This window comes from Penaeus japonicus, unplaced genomic scaffold (genome assembly GCF_977035675.1).
Source record: "Penaeus japonicus unplaced genomic scaffold, GWHDUDI00000001_assembly GWHDUDI00000021, whole genome shotgun sequence".
Classification (NCBI taxonomy): domain Eukaryota; kingdom Metazoa; phylum Arthropoda; class Malacostraca; order Decapoda; family Penaeidae; genus Penaeus; species Penaeus japonicus.
Window position 1 is genome coordinate 19,615,301 of NW_028234423.1, and position 5,000 is coordinate 19,620,300.

Here is a 5,000-nt window from a genome sequence, read left to right on the forward strand (position 1 = left end):
AAAAAGGTCAGTACATAGAGGGTGTTGGCAGATGATCAAACTCTATATGGCACAAAATATCTAAGAGTTTACAGGTCGAACTCCATAAGCTACAGAAGGGTGAAAGGATGCAATGTGCCTGAAGGTGGTCATAATAAATAGTCTGGAAACAGTTTTACTTAGCCTTTAAAAGAAGACACTTTGAATTATTAGTTTAAATATCAGGGAAAATAAACTTGGAAGAGAAACTCTAGAAGGTTATGGTTAGATTAAATAGTTTGTAAGAGTCATTGATGACAAAAGTCAGGAATCTGCCACAATTTGTGCAGGATTTGAGCTCAAGGTAATTACAGGGAATCACCATAAAAATGACATGAAGGCTGTCTGCAAATAAGATAAGAAATACTCATGTGTTTTTTACCTTTTCTTGATAATTCCAGAGAATTTCATATACAAAAAATTCAATAAAGAGACCTACTGAATCTGAAACAAAGTATGATCTGTGTTAGAAAACATGAAAGAAATGGCAAACAGAGGAAGATTTTTTAAAACAATATCACTCATTAATGTGTCCTTTGTCAAGTTGAAAAAAAAATATTTTAAATGTGATCTAAATATTAGTGTAAAATGAGTTACAATGCAAATGACTTTCCAGTAGTTTTGTTGGCTTAATTATCTAGTATTTATATGGTTTTAGCTAATTTACTATGAAATGATAACACTGTGTTATGCGAGACATTTAACAAAGTACAAAAATTAAGAAAGACTCATTAGAGGATACTAATTTCAGAATTCATATGATTTTCACTTAAACTCATATGTTTTTATCATACTCTAATTCACTATTTCCATTCTGTAAGTTATTCCATATCATGAACACTATACACAATATGTAAAGGCCAGTCAGAAATAACTGCATTCTGTGTTCACTTCCTTTTTCTAATTGTATCTAGACATTACCTATATTAACAACATACACAGATAATCACTTCTTTGAATATCATGGTACAGAAACATGAATTAAGAGATGAAACGTTTTGCAGTAATTTGTTATATCTTAGAATAAAGTAATGTTTTACATTTCTTGTGGCTTCAAAACCATTATTTTTATTGTTCAGAATGTGTGTATAATTTTTCTAAAGCAAAACCTGGACAAAGCAGATTGAAAATTGTCTCATTTAAAATGCATTGATATATTCTTGAGACAAAACCGTACTCAAGAATTAGTCAACCATTCGTCAGTAGGCTCTTAACACAGCATTCCCTCAGCACAGTTCCTCATAAATATAGTGTGGGACAATGATGATCTTTAAGAGAGCTGAGAGGCTGATAACTGTTGCCAGACTTGTAATTGATAAGGTCATTTTCACTTCCTGTGCATTAACGTTGTGTACATCACTTTCCTGAATTTAGTAATGGTGATACAAACAGTTTAGACCATTTATACAATCAACTGTGCTTTCGCTGTTCTCTGTCTATAGAGATAAAAATAAGTGCAAAACTTGATACTGAAAAGAAATAAAGGAAATTACCGAGGTTATAAGATTGATATGTAAGAATTTTTTAACATCTTGTGCGACAGTTACACATATGAATGGAGTTAATCAGTAGTACATATGAGTAGTATACAGACTAGTACTGGAATATTCACAGCAACCTCCTCCACTAAACGTTAGAAAAAGAAGGAGTGTGGACAACCTTTAAGTCAGCTTTGTTCGGAAAAAAATAATATAGAGCAGTGAAAATCATCCAGGAGATAAGAGGGCAGGCCTGGAAGCAGTGTTAACCAGCTAGAGATCATTAATATGCAGTGCAAAGCAAGCACAAGTATAGATAAAATTGCTGTGAAAATGAGCATTAGGTGTAACATGCCAGTCGTAATACCAAACACATTTATATCGTAGACATAGACCAAATGTAAGCAGTGACAGAAAGTATGCATTGGATATGCCATTTAAATTGTAAGCACTTGAGCATAATTGTGTGATCAAGCTTTGATGTAGGTCAGGTGTACTGATGAGATGCAGTAGCATAAACTAAACTTAGAAAAATAAGTATCCCAAGCTGGGAGGTTAAGATTTGCCAAAGTGTAGAAACAAACTGATGTAGGAGGCAAGCTTGTCTTAAGTAAAGTTTGTGTAAATTTTTACTAAAGTAAGAGGTTTAAACTGTATTGCATTGCTTTCTTTCAAGGAGGAAATTTATCATGATAAGAAAACGTACTAGGAAACATAATCTTAAATCACTAGGCCAAACAAACATATGTAGTTAAACTGACATCTCAGGGACGGCTGAAGTGGGTTCATTCAAACGGAACTATTAAGTGCACAGTGAGAAGCTGAGAAAAGGAGATGTGATGAAAAAGTCAACACGTTTTGTAACAATATAAAAAGACTGATCCTTCGGCTAAGAACTAAGAGTATTGCTCTAAACCAAAATACAAGCTATGCAGTGATCATGAACTCAAGTGGAAAGAGTATGAATATAGTGATGTACAAGAAACAGTGCCATTATGCTATACAGAGCTAAGCTGAAACAAAGAGCAAAATTTGTTTGAATTCAAGCTATAGAAGGATAAAAAGAAACGTAGCAAATAGTAAGTGGTTTAAATTGTAAGACTATGGTAATATTATGTCCAATGAGTTGGACATGTAGAACCATACAGGTATTAGGCTTACTGAATTGTATGTGGACAATGAAGGCTTTTGGTTAATAGGGTAACCTAGTAAAAGGTTTAAATCTACATTGGTTAAGGAATCAAAGCATTGTGCTCTTAGTTTGGGTTCAAGCTAGAGTTCAGGATAGAGGTATAGTTAAGGACCAAGCTGAAGTCTGAAGTTTTGCTATAGTTTGGGACCAAGCTTGAATGTCTGGTTACACTGAAGATTAGGTAAAAAAGATAGAAAGAAAGAAATGTATGTAAGGCCATGCTTTTGTAAAGTTAAGGTGAAATGTTTTACTAAATGTTAACAACCAAACAAAGCTTGACTGAGGACTAAGCAGAATGGTTGACAAATGCCAAAGTTTAATGTTAACAATTTAATTTTCAGATGAAGACTAGGTGTGAAGACAGTGTACTGGCCATGTTCTAAATAAGAAATTTATGAATATATACTGAATAACAGTGTTGAAGTGAAGTGCAAAACAAACCAGTACATACAATGCACAGATAAAGTAAATTCAAACCATTGTATATTCTATGGTTATATTGGTGAGTATTGGTGATATGCAAAAATCAACCTAAATGTATCAGTTCACTGTAATAGCATTTCTGTTGTGTTTGTAATTTTACTAAAGCCATACCAAAGCTGATATACAAAATAGATTACATATACCTCTTTAGATAGATTGATATATTTTATCATTAACAATACATAAGAATTAATACCAACATATGAAAAACACCATTAAAATTTGTTAAGGTTTTGAATAGTAAAGTTGAGCAAGTGTTCATCTGTATTAGATGTAATGGCAGTTATCCAAGATACTTAAACAATGTTAATGCAAATACCATTTACAACAATTGTTTCAGGCGGCAAATTTTTAATTAAAAATCCATGTGTGTGTGTGTGTGTGTATGTGTGTGTGTGTGTGTTGTGTGTGTGTTGTGTGTGTGTTGTGTGTGTGTGTGTGTGTGTGTGTGTGTGTGTGTGTGTGTGTGTGTGTGTGTGTGTGTGTGTGTGTGTGTGTGTGTGTGTGTGTGTGTGTGTGTGTGTGTGTGTGTGTGTGTGTGTGTGTTTGTATGCATGTGCATGTGTGTGTGTGATTGTGTGCATATGTTAGTGTGTGTGCATGGGTGTATATGACAGCTCTGTTTTAAAATTCCAGTCATGTTTGAAAACTAAGACCTCAATATCAATAAAAGAAAATTCATCTCACTTTGACAATGATCATCCACTACACATAGCCAATACAAGAACATAATCATTTTCAACAATAAGAAGTATTTCTGTGATGAGATATACCTTTAACATGCATAAAGTATTCAAATAAAAGTGTCATGTAAATCCAATCTTGCACAGCAAACAACTTTTAGCCAAAAAAAAACAAAAAACATGCAGGACATTATAGCATGATTCAGCATAACCATTTATTCAACTTACATGAAAATTGAAAAAAATACCTTTTCCTTTGCAGTCATAACATTCTCTTAGTGAAACAGATCATTGCAATATATCAATAGTAATATTTTTATTGACATAATCTTTTATTGTGAATATCAGTATAAAAGTATATACATTGGCCTTGTTACTCAGTATAAACTACTCATTACACCGTATATAACAAGTTACATATTGTAAGGTCAATATAATGTTGTGTCTTGAAATGGGTAGAGTAACTTTCAGCCAGGAAAGGTAAAGAAACACTAGGATTTATAATAAGGAGAAAAAAGTTAAATGTAATTCTCATAAGTGTAACTGTTGCATTTGTAAGAGAATAGAATATGCCTAAACAGTTCTTGCAGACTGTGACAACTCACAAGACGTTTTGACTCGACTTCAGCCCTGTTTTGAGAAAATACTTATAGTAAGCTGTTCAACATTGGCCTAACAAGTCTTAAAAAGTCATACTTTCTTTTTGCTTTGGAGTATTTGCTTTAGTTTGGACAAGTTTAATGAAACATATGCACTAAAGCTTGACATTTTTTATAAATAATAATATAAAAATGAGAAATTAATAGACCTAAGTTGCAGAAAAAACAAATGAAAATAAATATCATAGTAATGAGAACAGCTGTGAACCAGGTGCAGGGGCTTACAAACGATCAGAATTAGAGCACTTAGCCAGACCCAAAGTAGTACTGAGCATTGTAAACGCGTCGTTCATATTACATGTAGGTGAGAACCACTTATTTTAATACAGCAGTGTTTAGTCTGTTCCTGTCATTGGCACTTATCTAAAGTGTTGCACATAAATGGTAGCTCATAAGTGGTTCACATCTAGTTTCATCACAAATCACTTCAGATCATCATAGGTTTGTAGAGTATGAGTAGTTTACACTTTTTATGACAAGTAATCTT

General features: G+C 33.0%; 1 protein-coding gene across 1 annotated transcript in view; it reads left to right on the plus strand.

Annotated features, from left to right (window-relative positions):
* Positions 1–5,000, plus strand: part of RhoBTB (Rho-related BTB domain containing) — a 50,694-nt gene that overhangs the window by 44,519 nt on the left and 1,175 nt on the right. The window contains exon 15 of the mRNA XM_043025913.2: positions 1–5,000. This exon is cut by the window's left edge and continues 330 nt beyond it; it is cut by the window's right edge and continues 1,175 nt beyond it. The gene's annotated coding sequence lies outside the window, so the exon portion shown is untranslated.